The sequence below is a fragment of the Phacochoerus africanus genome, chromosome 6 (assembly GCF_016906955.1).
Source record: "Phacochoerus africanus isolate WHEZ1 chromosome 6, ROS_Pafr_v1, whole genome shotgun sequence".
In the NCBI taxonomy this organism is placed as follows: Eukaryota; Metazoa; Chordata; class Mammalia; order Artiodactyla; family Suidae; genus Phacochoerus; species Phacochoerus africanus.
The window spans coordinates 20,707,396-20,721,757 of NC_062549.1; the positions used below are offsets into that span (position 1 = coordinate 20,707,396).

Sequence of the window (14,362 nt, forward strand, 5' to 3'; positions counted from 1 at the left end):
AGCTGGACTGTTCCCTTTTGGAGGCTTTGGGGAAGACTGTTTCTTTGTATAGGCAGTTTTTTGTTTTTTTGTTTTTTTTTATGAGGAAAAAAAAAAGTAGCTGTTGCCTGATTCCAGCTATTCATTCATGAATGTTAATGGCAGAAATATTTCATGGGTGCCTGCTCTATTCCTGGCACTCTTTGAGCCACGGGATAGAGTATGAACAGGTCAGGCACCATTCACGCCCCTCTTCAGTGCAGCTTCCATCCTAGGCAGGGAGATGATTAGGAGGCAAATCAACGGATGGAGAGTACTTAAATTTTTTTTTTTTTTGCCTGCAGCATACCGCTTGATGTGGGATCTCAGTTCCCAGACCAGGGATTGAACCTGGGGTGCAGTGGTGCATGAACCAGGTCCACTAGACCACCAGGAAACTCTCAGATGGAATGTACTTTTATTTTTTTAATTTTCACATTTTTAGAAATAAATTTCACTGGAATACAGGGGACTTAACAAGGTTCTGTTAGTGTCAGATGTACAGCAAAGTGAATCAGCCATACAGATGCATATATATCTATTATTCTTCAGTTTCTTTCCCCATATAGGCTATCACAGAGTATTGAATGGATTTCCCTGAGCTGTGTAGTAGGTTCTTGTTACCGATGGATCTGGAATTTTGTATATAGTAGCATGTATTGTCCATCCCAATTTCCCAATCCATCCCTCCCTGCCACGTTTCCCCTTTGGTAACTGTAACTTTGGTTTTGACATCTTTGAGTCTGTTTCTGTTTTGTGAATAAGTTCATTTGTATCATTTTTAAAATTAGATTCCACAGATTAGTAAACTCCTATGACATTTGTCTGACTAACTTCACTTAGTATGATAATCTCTAGGTCCATCCATGTTGTTGCCAATGGCATTGCTTTGTTCTTTGTTGTGGGTGAGTAATATTCCATTGTATATGTATACCACATCTATATCCAGTCCTCTGTCGATGGACATTTAGGTTGCTTTTGGAGTGTACTTTAATGTCAGGTATTATCTTGAAGATAAATCAGGTGGGCAAAAGGAAGATGAGGTATTTGGTGTGGTCGCCAGGGAGGGCCTCTTTGAGGGGGTGTGTTTGAGCATGACACTTTATTGCGCTGGGTGGCTGCCATGCTAAAGATTACAAAGAGCTGTCACTGGATGGATAAGCTTTCTCGCACTGTGCATCAGTTTCCTTTCATGCATCTTCATGGCTTTACGCCTCCTCCTTCCCTTCCTCTGCTGCTGTCCTCCCAGCATCGCATTACTGGGAAGAGCTGAATTACCCAAAGAAAGCTTTCATTAATGGGACTCTTTCACTGGGGTATTACTGGAAACCTTGGCACCACGAGAGCTGGCCATGGAAGTAGCTGCTGGCAACAAGAGAAACTAAAGCCTGAGATGGATCGGGTGAGAAAAAGTGAGATGAGAGCAGAGAGAGTTCTTAAAACTTTCATGAGGTTCTGTACAGCCCGTGAAGATATTCAGGGGCCCCTCTGTTGCACGTGAGAATTGATGCCTTCAGCCAAGGTAATGGAAGGCTCCTTGCAAACTGATGTGCTTGATAAGTATCCTCACGGTCCTCAATGCTAACGTCAGGAGTCACTGCTCGAAAGCGTCTCCTTTTAAAATAGGTGAGATGGATTTCGGGGAGGTTGGTGTAATTCACTCAAGTAGAATTTATCTTGGTTTTGCCAGTAGCCACAGTAGGGATTCCCCCAGCTGGTGGTCCTTGCTGTTTCCCCGTGTCATTTTGCTGAGATTTGGGAGGGAGGTGCAGTAGAGGTTGGGAGCAGGGTAGAAGGGTAATCCAAGCCTGCAAATGTACAGGGTGCTGCCAACCCTAACATCCATCTTTTGCCAGGCAAACAAAGACACTGAGGCATGAAGATTGCTCTAACCTAGCTCTCTTATAGCTTCTTCTGCCCAGGGGTTTGCCTTCACTAGCCTTTTGTTAGTCCTGGAACTTGGTACTCAGCCTCTCCCTCCCTTTGTTTGGGGCCAAATGTGCTTTTGGGGCAGGCAGACGTGAACCCGGGGTTGGTGTCCACATTCGTTTTGATGTTGCTGAGCCTGCAAACATTGGCTGGTATCTGGTCATTACCTGCTTTGACCCACTCTTTCTCTATGTCCTTTACTCGAACTGCCCTCTGTGGACCAGAGCCATGGATGTCCTATGGCCTCATTTTCAGTACTGAGAATAAGGACATGCGATCTTGGCCAAGTTTGGGATGTTTCTTCTAGGATTGAGAGGTAATCTGGGAAATGTAGTTTGGCTGCCAAGAATTGGGCATTTCCAAGATGCTCTGGTGGTTTATTAGAACAACGGAGAAGAGTTTTAGAAACAGGAAGGTGAGGTTATTTTCCTAAAGCTGCTCAGGACCCACTTTTGAAGACCCTATTGTGACCTTTGACATTTCCTCCCTCAGCGATGCCATGGGTGCAGCCCTAAAAAGCAAAAAAAAAAAAAAAAAAAAACTATATAAAAAAAATAGGGGCATTTTCCCTGAGTGGGGGAATAGTTTCAATCCAAGTTATCAAAGATACTCAGGATCCCCTGAGGTTATTTAGGATTGTTAATCTCAGGGGGTGCAGCGATTTTCATGTAACCTGCAGACAGGTGTTTTTCCATCAACTACTTTAAAAAAAAAAAAACATGAAGCAATTGCCAGCTCTAACAATTGGGAGATTTCAAATAAAAACCTTCTTTCAGTGCTTAGGTAGAAAAATTGGAGGGCTTGACAGCTTTAGGCTTGCAATTCTCTGTGGCAACTGTCTTTTGGGGCCCTTTTAATGGGGTGTGTGCTCTCTAGTTTGCCTCAAACCAGAAATGTCAAGGCCCGCTATTAATCTAAATGGCATTGACCTGGCCTGAGGAGAAGTGGGTTTTAGACTCTTTTCTCCCCGTAGCAAGTCTTAAAAGAGTGTGCCTCATTTTTTGCAAGGGATGAAAATGAGACTTGGGTTAAATGACCCAAGTTGCACATTGACGTGGGTTAGGACAACATGAAACTTGAACTTAGATCATCTGATTTTATTCTATTTTCTTCCCTAATCACAGTTGTTTCCTATTATTTTTATTTTATTATTTCCTTCCTTCTTTCCTTCCTTCCTCCCTCCCTTCCTTCCTTCCTTTCTCTCTCTTCTTTCTTTCTTCACCCACAGCATACGGAAGTTCCCAGGCTAGGAGTCAAATCGGAGCTACAGCTGCTGGCCACAGCCACAGCAGCACCAGATCTGAGCCGAGTCTGTGACCTGCATCACTGTTCATGGCAATGCCAGATCCTTTAACCCACTGAGCAGGGCCAGGGATTGAACCTGTGTCCTCATAGTTACTAACTAGTCGAATTCACTTCTGCTGAGCCACAGTAGGAACTCCCTGTTATTTTTAAAAGTCAACTCTCCTGGCATTGCTAGCAATAGGTAAAGTATCCATTTTACAAAGGAACAAAGCAAAACCTGGTGCAACTCTGAAGAAGGAGATGATGTACGAAAAAGGCAGGGCTGGCTTCTGGTCCCAGGTTTTCTCAATCCAGAAACAACCCTTTTAGTTGTAGGTACTCACAAACTACAGAGATCTTTATGAATGCCGAGGTTCCCTGCAGCCACGATGTTAATGATTCTAACATATTTGATTGCAAACAGAAGCAGGAAAGGTGGAGGGGCCGCCATTGTTGATGTTGTTTTAGAACTGGTGGAAAGTTCCTGGGGTCGATCAGACAACAGCTTGTGAAGACTCATTCTTTGCAAAGCGCTCTCTGGTCTCTGAGCTGTAGCACATGGCTAAAAAGTAGGAGAGATGTTAGGAAGGATAACAAATTGCTTTCCAGAGCTCAGTAATCTTTCACGGGGAACCTAGCTGTATATACTTGAAAGGGTTTAAGCACCTTGATAAAGGCTACACTACATGTTAGTAAGTACATTTAACATTGTTTCTACTGTGTTCTTACTTACAGAGGAAAGGGTGTTGTGTGTATGATAGCAGTTAGAGATGGCTGCTTGATGGAGATCTATTGTAAGCCATTGTGCAGTGATAGTTGGAGCATATGAATTATATAGTGCTGTGTATTAGCCACAGAATTTGTAAGGTGGCGCTTCTTTGCCACGTATGAAGAAACATAGGGTGTGCTACTTTCCTGGATGTTTCTTTACCTGTTGAAGAGTTTACACTCAGCCTGCAGTCTTCACTTAACATGTAATATAGAAGAAAAGTTCAGAGAGACCCGTGATCCTCCAAAGACAATAGGTCTAGTGGTGATGACCCAGGACTTAGACCCAGCCTGCAGAGTTTAAATCCTGCTCTATCACCTACCAGTTGTGTGACCTTAGGCCATTCATTACTTTGGCCACTTATTGCTTCAGTTGTCTCCTCTGTTTGTTTGTTTATTTATTTATTTATTATTGCCATTTCTAGGGCCGCACGTGTGGCATATGGAGGTTCCCAGGCTAGGGATCTAATTGGAGCTGTAGCCACTGGCCTACACCAGAGCCACAGCAATTCGGGATCCAAGCTGCGTCTGTGACCTACACCATAGCTCACAGCAACGCCGGATCCTTAACCCAATGAGCGAGGTCAGGGATCGAACCCGCAACCTCATGGTTCTTAGTCGGATTCATTAACCACTGAGCCATGACAAGAACTCCTCTGTAAAACCAAGAGAAGAAATTCATATGCCATGGAGTTGTGAAGTTCAGTGAGTTCTGTGTGAAAAATACTTAGGACCGAGTCTGGCACATGCTAAATAGTGCATAGGTGTTGGCGGCTGCTGCTGTTTTTATCATTGTTGAGATGCTCTTTCCTGCATTGCTCTGTTGTAGCAGAAAGAGCTTGAGATCTAGAGCCAAGAAGCTCGTGGGCACCGATGCTGGGAATGGGCACCCTCTGGGGCTCCCTCCCTTTCCTGGGCCTTAGACTCATTCTCAAGGGTCTCTCTAGCTGCAGATGAGTTTGGGAGGTCCTTCCGTTACAAGAAGCATCATTCGGTGCTTGATGGTCTGTGAGGCTGGGCGGCCACTTATATGCAAACCCCTGACTTTCAAAAGACAGCTGACCTTGGAGAGGAACATAGGCTTTGATCTTGAGCTTTGACTCGGCCACTCCGGCTCTGGGATCTTATGCAGATCACTTTTGTTTCAGGGCTTTGTCTCCTCCACGCCATATAAAAGTGGGATAACACCATCACCTCGAAAGGGCTGTTTGGTCCATGTCTTGCAGAATGCGGTGGCCCAGGAGGTGCTCAGGAAGTGGCCGAAGCTCTCAGTCGTATGATAAATGAAAACTTCTGGTCTCAGATCCCGTAAATCAAAGTACCCTGACTCCTTAGGCGAGACTGTGGCCTGAAATCATCAGCATATCTGAAGACCAATAAACATTGCAGATGGCGTGTTACTTGGAGAATGTGGGTGAACTAATTGCATCCAGGCAAGGGGGTGCCTTTCTTAAGATTAAATCAGAAGGAATTTCCTGGGTTTGTGATGTAAGGGAAGTTCATAGCCATGGTGGTGGTTAGAATGGCCAGGAACTGAAACCCCAGAGGCAAAGGACCAAGAAGAGTGATCTCAAGTGGTTGCAAAAGCGATGGAAGCATTGAGCAATAGGCTGAGTTTCCCGGATGTCTACACTGGGCTCCGTGTTCAGTTTCCTTCCTTTAATGGCTGAAAAATTTGGAGGTCAGCTGTGCTTTTTCCTCCCCCAGCCAAAACCACTTTCAGTCTTTGCTGTATTTCTGCCCACCCTCTCTTTTCTTGCCTTTTTTGCTGATTCATTCAATAAATATTTATTTTACTCCTCCTGTGCCCCAGGTCCTGGAGATGCAGCAGGAAAACACACACACGCACATGTACACATATGCACGCACACGTACACACGTGCTTGAGACTCCCTCCCTTTGGGGAGTTCACATTCTGGTTGAGGAAGAGAGAAAAAACAGCCTAAAAAATGTCCGGTAAAATATGTAGTTTGTTTTCCTTAGGAATGGGGAACAAACTACGTATCCTGGGTGTCTCTACTTCGTTTGTTTATCTTTGGCCTCTGCTTTTTTGGGAGATTGCGTGTTCTCTTTCTCCCTCCTTAACCCATCCTTTCAGATCCCCTTAGGATTTGCTGCTCTCCCGGTTTTTAGTCCATTGACTGGGGGATTTCGCTGCGCCTGGGTCAGATTGCCTCCCTTGTGCGTGTTAGAATCATGGGCAGTCTCTCTCTTTCTTTCTCCCTCTCCCCTTCCTGTTCTTGAAGATAATAATCTAACTCCAACATCCATGATATGATGACTCTCCCAGTGCTCTATTTCTAGTTACAGTTACTAAGGCACGGTAAGGAGGCATTGGAAAATGGCACTTGGCCTCTGCTTAGCTTTTATTCAGATTGGCTGTTTTCCAAGGCCTGGGAAGATCAATGATGCATGTAGTGCAAAAGGGCAGCTGCGGGGTCAGGGCGTATTTATTGCTTGCTGGGGCATGTTATTGACCAATAAGAAGTTAAACAGTGCCTGCCTACACCGGCGAAGACATTGCCTCTGAGCCAGGAAGACGAGAGATCCCCTCAGGCCTGTCCCTTTACATGGACAGGTGTGCAAATGGACTCGGTGTGTGCAGCTCCAGGCACCTGTGTGGCTGTCAGAATTTCCACTTGCTTGGGTCTAGAAGAAAGGACAGGTCCATGAGGCTGAGCGTATTCTGACTCAGCTATTCTCAAGGCGGACAGGGATTGTTCATTTTGAAATCTCTGTTGGTATAGCCCAGGTTCACTGCAAGGTTCTGGCTGGGTGGGATGTCCCAGTTCATGTTTCCTGATGCTGATTAATTGTGCCTGCCTGCCTGCCTTCTTTCCTTCCTTCCTTCCTTCCTTCCCTTCCCTTCCCTTCCCTTCCCTTCCCTTCCCTTCCCTTCCCTTCCCTTTCCATTCCATTCCATCTGTCATCCGTCTACATATCATCTATCCATATATCCATCACTTCTATAATATCTCTCCATCATCTATCTTCCTATACACAAACCTATTTATAATTTTTCTCCTTTCAAAGTATCATTTGGCGTTGAATGAAGGAGGGTCGGGGAGATTTCAGTAACATTTGATGAACGTCAGGCACCCTTTGCATGTGCTTGGATGAATGAGGCATCCCAGAGGTGCATTATTCAGGGGGAAAAAAAAAAAAATCAAACTCTATAAAATGTGTATCCATTAAAGAAATATGTAGTGAAAAAAAAAAATCTCCTTTTAGCTTTATGTTGTGTGCTGCAGCTCGCCTCTGAGGTTTATGTTCTGGCTGTGAAAAATAAAAAAATTTTATGAAGTTTTAAAAGAATGTTTCTTCCCCTTTTTCTTCCTAGATGTCAAAAGTACTATTTTGGTGAACTATTGAATGAGGAAGGAGAGGCTGGAGCAAGGGGAACAATAGGCATCCAGACTGAAAGGCCCTAAGGAGTAAAAGCTAGTGTTTCCCCCCCTTCACTGTGAAATAGCCCTTTCTCTTTGGTTCCTTGAATTGAAATAACATGGAAGATTAGGCTTGTGTGAGCCTCACAAAATGTGAGCTTCATGTGTTTTTCTAACCATTGGCCTTAGAGTGGAAATTTTTAGCACGTGAGAGGATGTGTTTTGTGTGTGGGAGGATCGATCAGAATGGCATTAGGACTTCAAAGGAGTATTGAAAACTGAAGCCCAAATACATTTTTGGAATCTACCATTTAATCGCATTTAAGGCATCTACACGAATGATAAAGAATGTGTGTCGGTGGGGGCACCTGTCCTGTGACCACCTGTGCTGCCTGCATCTCTAGTTGCTACATGATCGATGTGCGGGAAGTTCAGTGATAGAGCATTTCCTATCAATTGAACCCGAATAATCCCTCTTTAATATGGGAAGCAAATATTGACTCATTGGTTGGTTGGGCATAATTCGATTACGTTTTCATTGTTTTCAGGGTAGTGGGGACTGTCTTTGCAGAATCTGGTTGTTTTCAACCCTAGAGTTAGGCATGGCATTATTCATAAATAATTCTCTGAAGCACTAATTTACAAGAACCGACCTCGTGAATAATGACACTGTTCAGCTACTGTTGGTCTTCCGCATTCTCCTTTAAAATCTGTGTGGCAGCCTCTCATTTTGGAATTTCTGAAAGAATGAGGAGGAAGCGAGTGCGTATTTCCCCAGGACCCGCTGTGTCCCAGGCATTGTTCTGTACAAGACAGATGTGCCCTCCTTTTCGGGTACCCTTGGGGAGTTAGTCCTAGTCCCTTCCATTTACAGATGAAGGCAGAGGTTGGCTAATACTGGCAGGGCCACTCGTGAAGGGAGTCGTGGAGCTGGAATTGGAATGCAGTGCTCACGTCTGTGCCTACAATCTTTCTGCTTTCGTTTCATGAAAATGGGCTCATGCGGAGTGTCCCCAGCTAGCCTTTGGTGACAGGGGCCTGGAAGCCTCCACCTGGGTTCAGCTGTCGTGTATCAGTGTGAAGGGCACGAACACTTTCGTATGTGTGGTTCTTGTTTGCAAGATCAGAATGATCCTACCCACAACAAACTCCCTCCCTAAACATTCAAAAGGTACAAGATGCGTGAATGGCAGTGGGTTCTCACTCTCAAAGAAGATGCTTTGCAGAAGCACCGGACAGCCAGTCAGAGAGGTGTGCTGCAGGGAAGGGCTCCCCTCTCAGGATGACATCCCTGGGGACTCCGGCCATCCACCCTGAACACGCCCAGTTTCCTCTGATCTTGGAAGCCAAGCAGGATCGGGCCTGGTTAGTACTTGGATGGGAGGATCGTGTCACCGGGGATGGGGGCTCTTGGGAGCTCCTTGGGGACAGAGGTGAACCTTGGCAAAGCAGAGCTTTGTGTTAAACCACAGGGCAAGGGGATAGGACCTGGGGAGCGACATATACCCATCCTGGCCAACTGTTGCTTATTAGCTGGTTAAGAGAATAGCTTATTATCTCTTTTTAAGAGCTGAGAAGGCTGAACTCAGTAATGATAAAGAGTAGGCTTTACCGAGTGGGCCATCTCAGGAGGGCAGAGTGTGTGAGTCATTTGAACACTATCAAGGACGAACTTGACAGTGTGCACAATGGCTCAGGGAGGCTTGGCCAGGGACACTGAGGTGGGAGTGAGATTCTCTGCATTTTGGCTCCCTGATGAGAGTCTGCGCTTTGAGGAGTTCCTTGCGTGGAAGGAGAAGAACCACTGTAACTGGATTTTTTGTAAGTCTAGGTCTTGAGAGTGGCCATCTGCGGAGGGCACCAGCTTTACCATGGTCAAGAGGTGGGCAAGAGGTGGATAAGTGTGGAGTGGGTGAATCCCTTCTTCCTGTGCATTTCGTTCTGTGACTTTGGATCCTGCGTAATCACATAGGCCACTGGGATGTCATGGAAACAGCCTCCGGCTGGGATGGCCGTATTCACAGATTGGCCAGTGTGTGCCTTTGGGTGAAAGCCATGAGCTTCTGGTTTTGCCATTTGTCAAGGGAAGACAGTGGCTTGGCCCTGGATCACCTGTCTGAATTCTCACCTCACCCTTAGGTTGTGTGATCTGTTTCCCTTGTCTCTGGTAAAAAGAGAACAGTATGGACAGTTGATTAATCCAGGAACCGTCCAAGAAAACTGTTCTGGTTTTTTTACACTGGACACCTGAGAGGAAAGGGTTGTTTAATTTTGTGGCTTCATCTGTATCAGGATATTAATGGGACAGATATTGTGCTTATTAACTTATGGAAAATAATCAGAATAATCTAATCTGAGCTAATGCTTTCAGACAAAGGCCAGAATAGGCTGCTTACTATTCTCTGCCTCTCCTGAAAGTTGGAAAACAAATATGTCATTTCAGCCAGTTTCTTCCCTTCCTTCCTTTCTTTCTTTTTTTTTTTTTTGTCTCTGTAGCGCCATACCCTCCGCATAGGGAGGTTCCCAGGCTTGGGGTCGATTCCGAGCCGCATCTGCAACCTATACCACAGCTCATGGCAATGCTGGGTCCTTAATCCACTGAACGAAGCCAGGGATCGAATCTGCGTCCTTTTGGATACTAGTCGGATTTGTTACCTCTGAGCTACAGTGGGAACTCCAGTTTTAATTTTTCTTGATCACCTTCCCAAAACAATTTCAGTTTGAGGTAAAGGCATTAACCTCTTGTCTTTTAGTCGGTATAAGGGGTTGGCAGACTAGGGCTCAGGCCCTTAACAGAAAAGGCTTATCGACCTTGATGTATATTAATGAATATGGCTTTATTGTATCTGTGCGTTTATCGTAAATGGCAAATCCTGCTTGAACAAAGGCGGGGGTAGAAATCTAAATGCATATCTATCAGTGTATTCCTCGTGGGTCATATGGGGGAGGGAAGTAATTATCCCTTCCCACTGTGGAAAGGTGATTTGAAACAACAGCTGACTACCACACACACCTGGAAGGGCCAGCACCTAACTTGCAGGCTGTAGCATAGAAGCAGAGGGCCTTTCAGCATCTCATCTCTCTCTGTGTAAGCAAGAGCAGGATAGGACCATAGAGACGTGTTCCCGAGTGAAAGTGGTATTCTGCCAGCCTGCACCGGAAAAGAGTTTGGGTGCAAATTTTAGCTGCTTCTCTAAAATGCTAACAGCTCTGCTCAGAACAGGCTGAGGGTCAGTGACAGAGGTTGAGTGTTCCACTGTGTTACTGTCAGGCGTTTCCACAATGACTGTTTGTTCCTTACCTGTTGCCTTTCTCTTCCCCCTCTTCAGTCCTGCTTTAAGGAGTGTAGGAATCATGTAGTTTTGCAGAGGGTCTCAGAAGTTCGAATAAGAAAGATTGTTTTTCCAGTTACTACGACTGCATCACAAATTACTCCCACATCTACTGCCATAAACAGCCATTTATTATATTGACGGATTCCATGGGTCAAGCAGTAAGACAAGGCAGAGCAGAGAGGACTTGTCTTTGTTCCTTGATATATGGGGCCTCAACGGAAGAGCTCAAATGCTGGGGCTGGAATCATCTGAAACAGTGCTAATAGAATTTTCTGTGATGATACAAAGATTCTGTATCTACACTGTTCAGTATGGCAGCCAAGAGCCACGGCTAGTGCAATATGGAATTGAAGTTTTAATTAGTTTAGATGTAAGTAGCCACCAGTGGCTAGTGGCTACCATGTGTGACAGTCCCAGTTGGAAGGCTTGCTTACATAGCTTAGGTATGGCCTGTTCAATATGGTAGCCACTGGCCACTAGTTGAGAGTTTAGTTGGGGCTCTCTCCATTGGAATACTTCCATGTGACTTCTCCATCAGGCTTGCTCATCACATGGTGACTGGGTTCCCAGGGAGAATGTCCTGACAGAAGGAGTCAAGGGACCTCCCACTAATGTCGACAGTGTTGCTTCCACTGTATTATATTCATCAAGGCTCTTAGAGAGTCCCATCCAGGTTCAAGAGGAGGACAGTGGACTCCACTTATTGATGACAAGTGGCAAGGTTCTGCAAGAGCATCAGGACTAGAAATATTGCTATAGTTATTTCTGGAAAATGTGATTTGCCACAGGTATTCCAGGTACCCAGTCCATTCATTCACTTATTCCTTGAGCAGACATTGCGTGTCTTCTCTGTACCTGCTTGAGCTCACTTAGGCAGGATGGCAGTTGAAAGTAATGACGCTTATAATGGATTGGGAGTGGAGGGTGGGAAAGGCACTCATGGGTATCTCTAAGGCAGTGTGGTATGTGCCATGATAATAGGTAGCAAGTAGATGCGATTTGATGAGACATGTAAGCAACATGGAAGCTGGATCTTAAAGTCACACTAGACTGACTAAGGAGTTTGCCAGAGAGACCAGTACTGTAGGCACAAGGGCAAATCCATTCAAAACCAGAAAGGCGAAACGCTACGTTTTTCCTAGGGATGCCTCAACCCTGCAATGCCTGATCCCGAAAGGAGACTGTGCAGTTACCCTGCCGCCACATCCTTCACTTCCCTCGTGTGTGTCCCCACCCACACCGTGCATATTGAGAACCAGCCGCATACCCAGCAGGTCACCAATCCAGAAAAATCCATAGCCCAAGGGGATATCATTGATGAATTGCCAACAAGTTGCCTGTCAGCAGGAAACATGGATTGGATTAGAGAATCCTCATACCATGCTGGCTTTTCTACAGAAGGTCTGGCTCTGAGAGAGGAACAAAGATGCCTGAACACATGGTCAGCACTGAAAGCAAATATTGATTGGCCCCCGCTGGGGAGCCGAGCTGGAGTGGGTTAGAGTCTGATGTCAAAAAGTGCTGGGGTGTGGAAAACCATTAACTGTGCTGATTGACCACAATAAAAGCTCCATCTATTTTTAAGATCTCAAAAATGAGGGTGAAATATGTAAGTGGAGAGAAGGGCGAGAGGGATGGTGAGAACCCAAGCCTGGGCGAAGGCACTCTCTCCCAGTTGGCCTCTGTCATTCCGGCCACAGGCCTTGGACCCTCCTTTTCTGTCTCCTGTTCTGCACAACACTTTTCTGGACCTGAGACTATTTCTTAACGCTATGCCAAATTCACTTAATTGAATATGAATGTCGAAATAGCTGATGTTCAGTGGTGTTCAGACTTAGGATTCAGACTGTCTGCTGAGCGATCTTACTAAACCAGTAGAAAAATGCTCTAGCTGTATCTGATTGCATCTGACTGTCGACTGGGTTAGAAATATCTCCTTCACAACCAGATGTATGAGATACTGGAAAAGGAGTGTTTTTCTTTAGCAAATTAGACTAGCTGGCTCTGTGGATCTGGATTGACTAAAATAGCTTGTTGCTCCAGGGATAAGGCTGGATTGAGTTCAGCCATTGCTTTTAAATAAGGTCTGATCTAGAGTCTTTTCATTGAAGATTTTCAAAATTTGAAACCTACAATGAACTTGTTCCTCTAGAGGAGCATTCTTCCATAGAAGTTTCTGCAGTGATGAAGTGTTCTAAATGCCCCTGGTAACCATTAGCCACAGATGGATGTAGAGACCTTGAAATGTGGCTGGTGCGACCACAACCAAGGAGCTCCATTTTTAAATATTATTTAAATTTCAATAGCCGCCTGAGGCTAGTGGCCACCCCTATGGGCAACACAGTTGAAGGGTCTATTTTTAGAAATGGTACTTGCTGAGGTGAGCCTGAAAGCTTTGCTAACTTTGTGGTTTTGCAGCAGTACCCTAACTCAGGCATCAAGTCTTCCTTCCAGCAGCAGTCTCTGGAATGAAGCAATGGCTGGGGTGCCATTAGCAAACCAAAAGCTTGGGATGGGAATGACCCAAAAAGGCTGCCAGGCCAGTCATGTCACTCCTTTTCCCTATAGCATCTCTGCAAGATAACCAGGGTATTGTTAGTGGATTTAGTAGCTAAAGAAATTTGGGGAAGATCAAGTTAATTGCAATTATGCAGGTTCTTTTGGAAGCTTTCCTCAGCCTTAAATAGGCTAATATAGGAGTTTCCACTGTGGTGCAGTGGGTTAAGAATCTGAGTGCAGTGACTGAGGTCACCGAGGAGGCAGGGGTTCAGTCCCTGGCCCAGCTCAGTGGGTTAAAGGATCCAATGTTGCTGCAGCTGCTGCAAAGGTTGCAGCTGTGGCTTGGATAAAAATCCCTGGCCTGGGAACTATCATATGCTGTGGGCGTGGCCATTAAGATTTTTTTTTTAAATATGCTAATATGGATTTTGAGTTTCCTGATAGGGTTTCAGGGCGAAATATATTTGATCCCCCTTTTCTCTTTCTGGTATATTTTTTGAAATGCTTTGGGAAATAGTGGCTTAAGCCATGACACTTTCTGCCAAAATAGCTGATAAACTTAAGGTCTATTATAGGCAATGAATCTGTCCCTCTCCTGGATTTCTGCAGAGTTGAAAATTTGTATTTGTGCCTTGAGTCTGAGCGTTCTGTCATTCCTTCGCTGTGTTTGCATTGTCTGTTAACTCTTCAAGTCCAGAAGTATCTGGCCTGGCCTGACTGGATTGCATGCCTTACAGCCTAAAGGCTCAGGTGTCTGCTTTGGAGAGTTTTAGTTGCTTGAACTGTAACAGCTACTAGGCACCTGTGCTAAAGGCTTGAATGTAGCTTTTTCTTTCTTCCCATATGAAATGGAGAGACTCCGTGCTACTGACACTTTGACACTGACTTTTTTTTTTTTTTCCTTTTTAGGGCCACACCTGTAGCATATGGAAGTTCCCAGGCTAGGGGTTGAACTGGAGTTGCAGCTGCCAGCCTACACCACAGCTTGTGGCAATGCCGGATCCTTAACCCAACGAGCGAGGCCAGGGATCAAACCTGTATCCTCATGGATACTAGTCGGATTCATTTCCACTGAGCCACACCAGGAACTCCCATTACTGACTTTCTGAGTGGTCAGGTTTAGTTCTAGTAGTTGGAGAAATG

General features: G+C 45.2%; 1 protein-coding gene across 1 annotated transcript in view; it reads left to right on the forward strand.

Annotated features, from left to right (window-relative positions):
* The window catches only part of EXT1 (exostosin glycosyltransferase 1), a 290,643-nt gene that overhangs the window by 105,936 nt on the left and 170,345 nt on the right, over window positions 1-14,362 (forward strand). The window lies entirely within an intron of this gene.